This window comes from Equus przewalskii, chromosome 1 (genome assembly GCF_037783145.1).
Source record: "Equus przewalskii isolate Varuska chromosome 1, EquPr2, whole genome shotgun sequence".
Lineage (NCBI taxonomy): Eukaryota > Metazoa > Chordata > Mammalia > Perissodactyla > Equidae > Equus > Equus przewalskii.
The window spans coordinates 154,067,572-154,081,771 of NC_091831.1; the positions used below are offsets into that span (position 1 = coordinate 154,067,572).

The 14,200-nt window shown below is 41.9% G+C and overlaps 1 long non-coding RNA gene across 3 annotated transcripts in view; it reads left to right on the top strand.

The window, feature by feature from the left end:
- LOC139077327 (uncharacterized) overlaps positions 1 to 14,200 on the top strand; it is a 91,526-nt gene that overhangs the window by 23,564 nt on the left and 53,762 nt on the right. For all 3 annotated transcript variants that reach the window (XR_011529729.1, XR_011529732.1, XR_011529731.1), the window contains exon 2: positions 11,467 to 11,597. This is a non-coding gene — a long non-coding RNA (uncharacterized lncRNA). The remainder of the gene's footprint in view (positions 1 to 11,466; positions 11,598 to 14,200) is intronic.

A 14,200-nucleotide genomic window follows, 5' to 3' on the forward strand; every position in this document is an offset into this window, starting at 1 on the left:
AAGTTGCAGGGTACAAAATCAACTTGCAAAAAGGAGCTACATTTCTATACTCTAATAACGAACTAACAGAAAGAGAACTCAAGAATACAATCCCATTTACAATCGCAACAAAAAGAATAAAATATCTAGGAATAAATTTAACCAAGGAGGTGAAAGACCTATGCAATGAAAACTATAAGACATTATTGAAATAAATTGATGATGACATAAAGAAATGGAAGGATATTCCATGCACATGGGTTGGAAGAATAAACATAGTTAAAATGTCTGTACTACCTAAAACAATCTACAGATTCAATGCAATCCCCACCAGAATCCCAATGACATTCTTCACAGATATAGAAGTAAGAATCCTAAAGGTCATATGGGGCAACAAAAGACCCAAATAGGTAAAGCAATTCTGAGAAAAAAGAACACAGCTGGAGGCATCACAATCCCTGACTTCAAAATATACTATAAAGTTATAGTAATCAAAACAGCATGGTACTGGTCCCAAAATAGACACCCAGATCAACAGAATAGAATTGAAAGTCCAGAAATAAAACCACACATCTATGGACAGCTAATCTTCAACAAAGGAGCCAAGAACATACAATGGAAAAAGGAAAATCTCTTCAATAAATGGTGTTGGGAAAACTGGACAGTCACGTGTGAAAGAATGAAACTTAACCATTATCTTTCACCATGCACACAAATTAACTCAAAATGGATTAAGGACTTGAAGACAATACATGAAACCATAAAACTCCTAGAAGAAACTACAGGCGGTACACCCTTTGACATGGGTCTTAGAAGCACCTTTTTGAATCCCATGTCTACTCAGGCAAGGCAAATAAAAGAAAAAATAAACAAATGGGATTACATCACACTAAAGAGTTTCCACAATGCAAAGGAAACCACGAACAAAATGAAAAGATGCAAATCATATATCCAACAAGGGATTAATCGCCAAAATGTATAAAGAACTCATACCACTCATCAACATAAAAACCAACAACTCAATCAAAAAACAGGCAAAGGATATGAACAGATATTACTCCAAAGAAGATATACAGATGGCCAACAGGCACATAAAAAAGATGGTCAACATCACTAATCATTACGGAAATACAAATCAAAACTACAATGTGACATTAACTTCCACCTGTCAGAATGGCTATAATTATCAAGACAAAAAATAACAAGTGTTGGAGAGGATGTGGAGAAAAGGGAACCCTCATACACTGCTGGTGGGAATACAAACTGGTGCAGCCACTATGGAAAAAAATATGGAGACTTCTCAAAAAATTAAAAATAGAAATACCATACAATGCAGCTATCCCACTATTGGATATTTATCCAAAGAACTTGAAATCAACAATTCAAAGAGACTTATGCACCCCCATGTTCATTGCAGCATTATTCACAATAGCCAAGATGCAGAAGCAAACCAATTGCCCATCAACGGATGAATGGATAAAGAAGATGTAATATATATATACAATGGACTATTACTCAGCCATAAAAAAGACAAAATCATCCCATTTACAACGACGTAAATAAACCTTGAGGGTATTATGTCAAGTGAAATAAGCCAGACATTGAAAGACAAACACTGCATGGTTTCACTCATATGTGGAAGATAAATACATGGACAAAGAGAACAAATAGCGGTTACCAGAGAGGAAGGGGCTTGGCGGGGGGTGCAAAAGGGGTAAAGGGGCACATATATATGGTGACTGACAAATAATAATGTACAACCAAAATTTCACAATGTTATAAACTGTTGTGACCTCAATAAAATAATTTTTAAAATTTACTATAAAACATCATTGAAAGCACCTTGTAGAAAAACTTATAAGAATGGGTTAGGCTATGGAAATTCTAGGAGCCACACAGGGAAGATAGAGAAGACTCATGGGAATGGTTGGAAAAGACACACAGTCACATGTCCACACTTCTAGAACACTTCATGTATCTACATTTCTGACCAGCCCTCCCAGGTCTCAATTTTCTTCCCGAAGGAAGCCTTGTCTAAAGGGTGTTAGAGCCTCTTATCTAGATCTTTACGGTTCTTGTGCCACACTCCTCCGGTTCTCGGATGGACTTTCCCTTATATCGGAGACCCTATGCTAATTGCAGGAAATGTGCACACTCTCATGCGGTTAGTCATGGTTCAGATTTTAAATCTAGAATCCTCATCTGTGTTTAGAGAAAGTTGCTTTCTTCCACTTAGTCTCCATTAAATGCCTGCTACCTGTTTTTTATCACTTGGGAGTGTGTTACAAATGGATATAAGCCAATTTGGTCATGCACACTCTCTTTGGTTCTTTTTAACAACAACAACAACAAATTACAGTCACTAAAAAGTTTGAGGTGGCTGAGGATTAGCAATCCTCAGTGGCTGGAAACAGAACCAATTTGGGATCAAGCCTTGGGTTCCATACATGAGGTGTAGGCTATATGCCTCACTGGATTCTTAAACTCTCTGTTTGTGCATGAATAGGGAGTGGATTAAAAATATTTTGGCTGGTCCACAAAATTGCCTACCCTTAATTTCACCAGTAAGAGCCAACTTCCTAACATTCAAATATGTTAACTAGCCATTAATTTTATAGATAAAACTAATTTTTGAAATTCATTTCATTACCCAAGCTTCTGGTGTTGATTGGGTGATGGATAAGAGAAGTGTATGTGGTTGTTGCCTTTAGAGCACGGGCTTTCTGATTTGATGCTAGCTGACCCTCCAGGCCAGTTGCATTCATGATTGCAATACCAGCTGAAGCTGGGCTGTAGTTTAATCTAATCTAGCACAGACACATAATATCATGCCATCTATGCTGAAGTATCTCAAGGATGTTTACAGACATTGTAATGAGATGATTTCTCTGTCTCTTCTTTCTTGTCAACACCTCTGCCTGCTGCAGGCACGTGAGTTGGCCTTCATGTACTCTGACTTTTGACAAGAAATGCCTCTGCTCCCTCCTGAGCTCATCTCTCCGCATCTCTCCTTTCCTCCCAGCACCACTCTGAGGAAAGCTAGTTGTTTCCCTCCTCAAGGCCTTCGCTCTTGCTGTTCTCTCTTCTTGGAGTGCTTCTCCCTTGGCTCCTCACTTGCTTAGCTCTTTCTCATCCTTTAGTTCTCAGTTTGAATGTCACCTCAGCAGAGCAACCTTTCCAGTGTACCCCATCTAGTTCAGCCGAACCTTCTCCCCAGTTACTTTTTATGACACCCCCCAGAGTGTTTCCTGCTTATCACCTTTCATATCTGTTTTAATTTGTTTGTTGTTTATTGTCTTGTCAATAAACGTTAATAGATTGTTGTCTTAATTCTTTCTTATTCGTTGTCTTATTTTAAGGGCCAAAAGGCCAGGTACCTTGTCTTCCTTGCTTACTGTTGTCTCCTTAGTGACCAGAGTAGTTCTTGTACTTAGTAGGTATCCATTAAATATTTGCTGAAAGAACATATATGGTCTCACCCACTGGCCAGGAGGGATGGACCATATGATCCTTAGGTAACACTATTAAACACTTTTGCTTATAGCAGGCAGGGTTTTCCTCTATTCATTTCAGGTCACAAAGGCATCTTTGGAGATCTTCAAAAAACAAATATTCCTTTATCTATCACTAGATCTTTTATCTTTCACTCCAAACAAACTCCCCTCCCTCCCTGTCTGTGAGAGTAGGATTGCTCTGCCTATCACTCTGTGGCTGGCACAGGTCTTTTCCCGTCATTCATCTAAGTTTTTATGCCAGTTATAGATTATTGACTCTGAACTCCAAATTCATCCTTTTTGCCTCCACTGTGAAAATGGATCTTGGCCCCTCAAATATTTTTCATTTGGCAGCTGGCCAAGTGTTAAGCTTTGTCAATAGAGGGTGCTGGAGAAATATTGCAGGAGGAAAGGATTTTGCCTCCCCCTTCCTGGTTTGCTATGCACAGATTCAACAGAGCCAGGTAACCTTGTAGAATGTGTATGTATCCCAAGCCTGGAGACAGGAAGCCCTGGACTAGTATTACAGTGGAATAACGCTGGGTTCCTAGTCTTGAATTCCAACATGAGAATTCAGCATCTCCATAGGACTATCTTGTCTGCATGACCTGGTGCCAAAATTGTTAGTTAATAAAGTTTCTTCTAACTTGTCAAAATGTATTCACATTGTGGCACAGAATTTGTGCTCATGTTTCTTCTAAAAATTTGTACACAGCCCCGAGAAGCACAATTCATTAAAAGGAATCTGTTGAGAGCCTCTCTGCCATAAGTCTTCAAATAGACACTATAAGAGAATATAAGTCAAAGCTAAAGCCCTTCATCGAAAGCAGAACAATTACAAGTAGCATAGCAAGAGCAAAGTGACATATTGCACTCATGAACAGATGAATGGATAAACAAAACGGGATATATACCTAGAATGGGGTATTACTCCTCCTTAAAAAGGAATGAATGAACCTTGAGGACGTTATGCTAAGTGAAATACGCCAGTCACAGAAGGACATATATTCTGTGAGTCCACTTATCTGGAGTAGTCAAATTCATAGAGACAAACGTAGAATGATGGTTGTCAGAGGCTGGGAGGAGGAGAGAATGGGGAGTTAGTTTTTAATGGGTACACGGCTTCAGTTTGGGAAGATGAAAAAGTACCAGAGATGGATAGTGTTGATGGTTGCACAACATTGTGAATATACTTAATACCACTGAATTATTCACTTAAAAATGATTGAAATAGTAATCTTTATGTTATGTACACTTTACTGCAATATAATTTTTTTATATTGCATATTCCAAGATGAAAACCTAAATGGCATCTTGCCCTGACTCCTTCTATTTCCAACAACACACACACTCACCTCACCCTGTCTGAATTTTGTAGGTTTTGTGAACATCATTCTTTTTCCTCTGAAAAAAAGGCAGGTTAAAAGGTAAAAGGAAACAACTAAAATAGATTTTAATGCTGTGTCTTACTTAATCCAATAATTCCAAAATATTGTCACTTCAGTGTGCAGAAAATTACTAGGGAGATATTTAACTTTTTTTTTAATCATGCTAAGTCTCTGAAATCTGATGTGTTTTACACCTACCTCACATCTCATTTTGGAGCAGGCCTATGCGGCTAGTGGCTAGTGTACCGGACAGTGCAGCTTTAAGGGCTCCATAGAGAAATTTTTAAAAGTAGAATGTGTTTTAAAGAGTTGATGTTTGATTTTTCTACAATCCAATGTAAGAGTTATCACATGGAAAATTGTATCTCATTTATTTTGTGATTTTTAAACTAGAATTAGAAATGGTGCATGTTAATAACATTTCATGGTTTAATTAGCAGTCTTTTTTTCCTAGTGGCACATGACATAATGGTACATATTATGATTAATGACATTTTAGATTCTAAGAAATACAAATCTTATCCCTCAGAGTCTCTGGTTCTTCCTCCGTAAGATGGAGCAATAAAAGGACCTATGGAATAGGGTTGTTGTGAGGATTAACTTAATGTGTGTAAAACATTTAGCATCTTCTAGAAGGTGCCTGTGTTTCTTGGCTCATGGTCCTGTTCCATCTCCAAAGCCATCGCTCCAACCTCTGCATCTGTCATCATAGCTCCTCCAATTCTGACTCTCCTCCTTTCCTATTTCACTTGTAACCGCCCTTTTGATCACACTAGGTCCACTCGGAAAATACAGGATAGTCTCCTCATCTCAAGATCCTTAACTTAATCATATCTGCAAAGTCTCATATAAGGTACATATTTACAGCTTCCAGAGACTAGGATGTGGCTATCCGGGGGTTGGGCTGAGGTGGCATTATTCTGCCTCCCATATCTGGAAAGGGGTAAGTCGTTGCTTTACCCTTATCATATGCTCTCTTCATGGAATAGAAGAACCCAATATGCTAAAGAGACTGTTCTTATCAGTGTGAGGAAAGTAGGAACAAATGTAGATCCTATTGGGAGATGCCAAAGCACCTGTAAGTAAACATGAAGAAAGAATAATCAGGAAGGGTGGCTTCATATTGAGGTGAACTCTGTCTTCCCACATAGTTATCCCTGCCTCTTCCCATTTATTTTCCCAATTTGGAAACAGCTCTCCTACCTCTCTCTTATCTTTGCATAAATAGTCTGGAGTTTACTCTAAACGCTTTCAGAGAGGTGGTTCTCAACTTTAGCTGTATATTGGAATTACCTGAGGTGGGGAATGAGGGTGTTCTTTGAAAATACCCTTGCCCCTAAATGAAATCAAGACATCCGGGTTTGGGGCCCAGACACCAATATTCTTAAATATCCCCAGGTGATTCTAATGTATTTATTAAGGTTAAGACTCTGGTGTAAAGGAAATAACTGGATTCCTCTTTCACAGGACCACAAAACGTTCTTTCCTTTTTTCTTTTCTTTTCTAAATAATGTTTCACTTTGGTCTGAGTATCTCTGGGAATCAGTGGGCTTGAAGGTATAAGAATTTAGAAAGTTCAACCTGGGAGGGTTTTGGAGGAGGTCATTGAGAGGACGTGACTGAGTTGATCTGTGAGCTGGCCCCCGGCTATCGGAGGCTCCTAAACCCCTCCCCCATCCTTAGAATGTGCTTTCCACCTGCCTTCCCCACATTAGAAGCTGCCTTAAGGTTTCAGCCTTAAGAGAGTAAGGTGTTTTTGAGACCATCTGGATGACATACTTAACTGAACCCAGTGAAGGCCTCTATATAAAATTTTAAGATTCTGGCGGGTGAGTGAAGAGATCTACTTGTCTTACAGCCGTCCAAGACAAACTTTGTGCATTAAAAGTCCCTTTCCTCATTAAACCTGCCACCTACCAATCTGGGGTGGTCTGTCTCTTCCTTCAGTCTCTCCTTGCCCTCCATGTATGGGGGCCAGTTTGCAAACCAACAGAGGCGCTCAGGATTATCTGATATGTTCTCTTCTCTTCAATGCTGTCAATATCTAATCCATTGGAGGCAAAAGTATATTAAATGCATTTTGAACTCTTTCTTGCATACCAAATGGTAGTGAATAATTAATAATGTCTCTTGAACAATTAGTAATCAAGTAAGCTGCTGTTAAAATTTTCTTTTCCAGGAGAATTTTCTTTCAATAGTCAAAGGATTAGTGTAGCTCTACCCACTCCCTGGGTAGTTCAGATTAGTTCATTTAAAAGCCCGGGGGAGTATCTGGATCGTGCTTCCTTGCCTTCCCTCAGTTAGAAAGCTCTTCTTCCTCCATCTCCATCGTTGAAATCCTCTCTCTCTGTCAATATTTATATCCAATGACACCTCCCCTTAGTTCCTTCGTGTTCTAGATGTAATCTTTTTCCTTTGAGCCTCCTTGACACTTTGTATCCTCTTAATCGTACTTCCCTCACTCTTCTTTGCATTACAGTTACTGAATACTTTCTTTTTTCCTTGCTAAAAGATTATAAAATCTTTCAAGGTGAAATTATACAATAAAAAACGCAATCCTGTTATGCCTATTTTTCCTAGCCGAGTAATGCAGGTAAGAGGGACATGAATATTTGTTGAATTGACATTTTTTCTTGTAAGATTGGTCAATGATGATCTTCCCAGTAGGACAAGACTTCGGTGAGAGGATAGGTTTCCCTTTGTAAAGAAAGCCACTGGTACACTAGGCTCCAGGCTCTTGTTGACTCAGACCATGCCTGGCGAGGTGGGTGGATCTTTCAGCGCCTAATCTCAGATTCACCTCTTATTTCCAGACTGCAGTGCTGACTGTGAACTGTGTAGGGTTTAAACTGTCATGTGGTTTTATTTAAAGTTGACTGCAAATATAGTTCTGGGTTAAACTGGCCTGGAAGGTGGGGAATCTCCTAACTGCCTACATATGCAAGAGGAAAATTCTAGCTAAACAGAGGATCCATGCCAGGAAATCCATTTCCTTTTCCATCTGACCCTCTTGAACTTTCCCCTTCTGCCGTGCTGCCCCATCCCTCACCTCCACCCCATCTCACCACACCTTGAACTGTCATTCTCCTGATAACTGCTGAAAGTCACTGCCGTTTCTCCTTTCACTTCTCTGTGACTTAGCTCGGTGGGGCTGAAAAACTCAGGATCTGAAAAGTCTCAGGTTAGATTGAGGCTCCACCAACCTGCCAACAGACCTCCCAGAAGAAAAATAAATGCCAAGTCCCAAGCACAGGGTCAGCCTCCTACAGACTGCTGGCAAAGAGTAGACAACCACACACCAGGGCAGCTTTGCCATCTGAGAGCCATGAGGACAGCAGCAGGAAGCCTTCTACCCGCCCAAGCAAGTAGAAGGAGCAGGGCCTGCCCAGTCATGGTCCCTGCCACAGAGCTGGCGGCTCTTGAGCTCAGGACCATAAAGCCCTTTAGGATTCAAACTCACTCCCAGAGGAAGCGACTGATACTGTTCTTTCAAATTGCCACCCACACAGGGAGATGATCATGCCATAAAGGCAAGGATTTCAAAGGAGCTGATTAGATCCTAACTAATCAGTTTCTATGGAGTGTGGGGAAAGACCCACCATGAATGTTTCAACTGGGCTTTGCAGGGGAGCAAACTGCAGGGGATAATGGCACCCCCTGGAATGGGTTGGGTCCCCTCCAAGTCCAATTATGCAATACTAAAAGCTGTAATGACATGACAGGGACATGGCTGTGTGTGAGAACTAAAGCTTTTACATGGGATCCCCAAGGGCCATTTCAGGCAATGCTGCTCTTGGTAAAGTCATTACTCTAACGATCACTTCAGCTTCTCTGCTACTTCCTCCATTCGGCACCCTCATCCACCTGTAGTTGCCAATGGCCTTACTCTTTCCCTCAGCCCCCAATCCCATAGAACCCAGTTCTCTCACTGTGTATTCACACTAAGGTATGAATGGCCCATAATGCCTCAAGACAGCATTTATCCAAGGCATTTTTAATTTTAATGGGAATCATTAAACTAGAGGTATAATTAAGCTCCAAAGTAAAATTTAAGACACTGAACTGAATGATATTGGATCTCTATAGTAAATTTAAACAAATTATAGAGAAAAGAGGAAAATACGTAATGGAAAAGTAACTGGTTAGGACTACTGATTCAATAGTTCTATTGATTAGCAGACTAATGTTGGATTTGAAGATGACTTCCAGGGTGTTTGTTACATCTGATATGTGAAAGGCAAGTGTCCTGGGCAAGTCCAGAGGTGGCCACGAGCCCTGGTGCTGCCATTTACTGGCTGGATAATCTCAGGCAGTTCACCAAACTATGAAAGGGAGACTATATGGAAGTACCCAAGAGTGTCTGTAATACAGTAGATGATCGATAAATGTTGTGGCTATTGATCCTTCTGAGCCCCCATTAAGTCAGCATTTACACTTCAGAGAAGCTTCAGAGTTAACCTTGATGTTGGATGCTGAGATCTGCCACAAAATCGAGAGTGTTTGAGAGCATGACTTACTGCTTATTACTTGAACTGTCCCCTCCCTTCTTCCCCCATTCCCAGCACAGTCATTGTGCAGTGCCTGGCACAGAATACAAACTCAGTAAATGTTTGTTGAACTCAGCCTTTGAACCAAACTTCTTAACTCACTCTCAAGAAACACTGTTTCTTCTCAAGAAGATAAGAATCATAGGAGCATCACCCACTGAGACTCCTGACAAGGAGAAGGGATGCTGGAAGCACTTCAGGCTTCCAGAGGGATCCCTGGGAAAGAGGAGAGGCCTAGAAAGGGCTAAGACCCCCAGGAGCGGGGAAGCCTGGTGGGCTTGGCTGGAAGAGGCTGTTTCTCACTCCTGCAAGGACCTGAATGGACTAGTTCATGGAATCAAAGAACGTCAAGCATAAATGATCTTAGAAAGCACTCAGAAATCAAGCTTAGGCCTGGACAGGATGTGTGGGTTGTTTAAAACTAGATAAATAGGGCCGGCCCCGTGGTCCAGAGGTTAAGTTTGCATGCTCGCTACGGCGGCCCGGGGTTTCGCTGGTTCAGATCCTGGGCACAGACATGGCACCGCTCATCAGGCCACGTTCAGGAGGCGTCCCACGTGCCACAACTAGAAGGACCCACGACTAAAATATACAACTATATACTGGGGGGATTTGGGGAGAAAAAGAAGGAAAAAAAAAGAAGATTGGCAACAGTTGCTAGCTCAGGTGCTAATCTTTAAAAAATAAATGAATAAAAATAAAATAAATAAATAAATAAAACTAGATAAATAACAAAAAGGCTGGGACCAGAGTATAAGACTTGACTCTTTATTCAGTGCTTTTTTCAAGACAACACTGGGGTTTGCAAAAATGTCTTATAAAGTGCATTTTTTCTTAGAAAGGCCTCCCAGCTCTGTGTTTGGAACAGGAGAGATGAAAGGGATAGGCCACTCCTGAGGGCACGGGGTGTAATGTTAATAGATAAGAGTCTTATTTCACATTGGCCTTCTCTATCAAGGAAATTGATCTTTAGCTTGATAAAAAGGACTGTCCAAATAGTTAATAGGTAATTAAGTTTTAAGATAGGTGAGACGATATAAGGAGAGTGACTAATCCATTTAATTGAATTGAAGCTCCCAGACCCTGAGAAATTCCATTTCAGAATAGTGAAAGAATATGCAGCTTTGTAACTCACTCACGGGGGAGAGTGTGTTAGCCACTTTCGAGGAAGGGTTAGCTAGCTGCCTGGGTCAACAGTTATTGCAAGACTAAAGGAGATTTCATGCCCAAGCTTCTCTGCATCCAGAATTCAGCCTCTTCTATTCCACCAGGTATCTCTGGTCCCTAAATGGTTAGTGAATTCCTTCATAGAATCAGGGTCTTGAATGATTACAAGAGACTAAAATGAAGCAGCCCAAACCAACAAGATGAAATTTAACAGAGCAAGTGGGAAATCCTTCATTCAGTATTATTTTCTAATCTGTACAAATACAAAACAGAGGCGATACAGAGTAAGAATAATTCACGTTCAAAAGGGTTAGGAATCTTGGTTGACTCCAAGCTCCTATCTTTGGGTGATAGAGCTGCCAAACTGCTGATGAAATCTTAGGACACATTAATAAAGGCAGAGTGTTCTGAATAAAAGGAGAGTAAGGCTATTGCACTTGGCAGTCAGACCTCATCTGCAGTGTTCTGTTCAGCTTGGGAGGTGTCCAGAGAAGGCTAAGAGAATACAAGATCTAGAAGCCATGTCATGTGACAGCTTAAAGGACTTGGGGATGTTCGTTTGGGGAACAGAGGCTGTTCAATTTCAGTGACTACAATATGAAGGAGACAGTCATTTTGCTGTGTCACTTTCCCAGACAGAACTAAGATTAACTACGAGATGAAGGCAAACTTTTATCTAATATAAGAGAAAGGAAACTCATGTTGGTCGAATATCCACCATGTGCTCTTTGTTGTGCTGTGTGCTTTATATTAATTTGTTAAAATCTTCCAGAAACTGATGGATTTGGGGGGCGTGGGGTGGGTGGTGGGAAGCTCCCAATCGCTGGAAGTCAGACGTTCAGCTCAGCTCTGCTCATTTAAAGCAGTGGTCACCCCTCTTCTGCTTCCTAGACTTAGGGGTGCCATCAGGCCCTTCTGGAGCCAGCTTCCTACTTGGAGGACACAGAAAAGACCACCGTGCTTCTGCAATGTGGATTCCCAGCACCACTTCAAGGTTCCAAATCCCCGCTGGACCACTAACTGTGAGTGAGGGGCTACCTAGTTCCTATTTCCCCAAGCTGACATTTCCTAGCCAGTCTTGAATATTGGGATGGGTCCATGTTTGCCTAGGATGTCTGAGGAAAGGACTGGGCAGTGGAGGAGAGCCTAGGAGTTCCATGAGCTTATGAGAGATTGTGTGACCGGAGATGGAAATAGATCTCTGTGAATCTATTTCTCCACCAGTTGCAGCCATTTGCTTTGCATATACCTGTAGTCTTAGAATGCCCCAAATTCTGAAACCCTCCAGCCTGAGGAATGCTTCTGCCAGTGAACAGTCTATCAGCGAGGGTCTCGGCGGGAAGCAGAATTCAACTCAGAGGATTCCAGTGAAGTGAGTTTAACAAAGGGACGATCACAGACATGTGAGCAGGGAATCAGCAGGGTAACCTCAGACTCACCAGGCACGCTCCAGCCTCAAGGCCGTGTACTTGCCATCCCCACCCCGTGCTACCCGCCCGTGGTATCCACGTGGCTCCTTCATCTCATTCAGGTCTTGGTTACAGCGCCACCTTCTCAAGCGGGCATTGTAAGTGCTGCTCCTCGACACTCCCTTCCTCCTCCCCCACCTAATTTTTTATATCACCTGATATTTCCATATTTATTTTTTATTTTCTGCCTCTACCCACTAGAATGTGGGCAGAGATTTTTGTCTGTTTTGTTCATTGCTATGATACCAGTGCCTAGAACACCGCCTGGCCCAAGGAAGAGGCTCAATAAAAATATTTGTTGAATGAATGAATGAATGACTACTAATTGGACTTATTAGAGCTCATAGAGAGACTTGTCCAGGAGTGACAATTGATCCATCTTTCTTGCTTCAACTTGCTGATCATGTCCCTGCCTTTTTGGGGAAAGCCTGCTGACACGCAAAGAGCTTTTGTTTGGCCACTAGAGGGCGGTGTTGATCAGTCTTTTCATTTTTTAGGAGTCGTGTTCTGAGACCATTCACCTTCTTTCCCCCAGACCCCAAAAGGAAGAGGTGAGACAGGCTCATGTCTGCAGCCAAAGCAAATGCACAGTGTATCTCTCCCACCCCAACAATGCTGTCCAAATGACATTCAGTTAAAACCTGTATCAAGAATGGTCTTGAAAGGAGCAAAGCTCTCCCCCATAGACACCATCAGCTGGGCAGATGACCTCATTATTTTGTGCCATATCCCTCTACCTCCCTTCCCTTTCCATCACCAATGCCCAGTTGGCTCTATTTGTAAAACAGTGAGCTCTCACAATACAGCGTCTAGTCTCATGGTTCCAGTTGTCACTGTCCAGAAGCCCTGGGAAAGAAAGAAAAACTCTTCAAGGAATCATTCCCTCTTTTACTAAGTATCTACTTTGTGTAGATGCTATGCTAGGGGCCAGGGAGGATGATACAGAATAAAGTGTCATAAGCACCGCCCTCCCCCCCCCCCCCCGCCTCCACTGCATACAGTAATGACACTACAGGTGGAAATGGGCAGGGCGGTAAGGGAAGCTGAGAGAAGGTAGAAGGGGCATTCCAAAGAAGGCAGTGGAGCTGTCTCAGGTCGGGAGAGATCAGAGGTGGCATTATGGGAGAGATGACATTTGACTTAGGATTTGAATGGTAGGTAGGTGCAAAATTGTGTTTGGCTACATCTAAAGCACTTCCTTTTTTTACACACTGCCTTTTATAGGGTGCTTGAATTGTAGGGTAATTTTCTTCTCAACTGAGGATAGTAACTATCTGTGTACATGAAAAAGGTCAGCTTTGCAGGACATCCCACTCCTGTAAGGCATAGCACAATATAAATAAAAGAGTTACGGTGGGGATAATGTGTTGTGAAAATACTAGATGGGAGCAAGACTTATATGCACCTAGTGGTTCCCCAACTGAATGCCCTTTGTGCCCACCCCACAGTGAGGGCAGAATCTAACAAATGAAGACGTGATTTTTTTTTAATTTTAATTTTTTTTAATATGGAACAGAAAATGGAAGTGCTGCAGAAGTTTTTATTATCTCAAGTACAGCTTTTCTCAAAGGCATGGGTTGGAAACCGTGAGTGCCTAGTGAGGCCCCAGGACTCACAGACCAAATTCACAGACCAACACATGCACTTTGGTCAAAAATATTTTTTATTTAAAAGAGAGACAATCCAGAGAGAAAGCAAGGGAAAAGAATGAAATGAAGAGGTCAGAGTAGCAGCTCTGAGTGAAGGCTCCCAATTCCTTGCTCGCCCATACCCCACAGGAGGCCACAGCCACACCCCCCTCTTCACTCGGTGTGGTCTGAAGCCCCCCAGGTCATCCTAGACTAGGGTGGTAGAACTTCTTCCACTTCTAGAGTGAGGAAGGGAAATAAGAGATTGCTGGGCCTCTTCAAGGTGTCCTTGCTCATTACCATGGGCAGAACGTCCGCAAGAAGGTCTGGGTTTATGTGCTGCAGGTGGAAAAGCACACAACCCAGCAGCCTAATGAAGATCATGACCATGAAGACAAGACTCTTGAAATGCCTGGAAACAGACAGTCATCGTTAGCATGGGGGAAAGAGACAGAATCCAGCAAGGAGAGGTGAACCTCACACTCATAAATGACTGTGAATTGCTTTCTTCAGGCAAAACTGATGGGG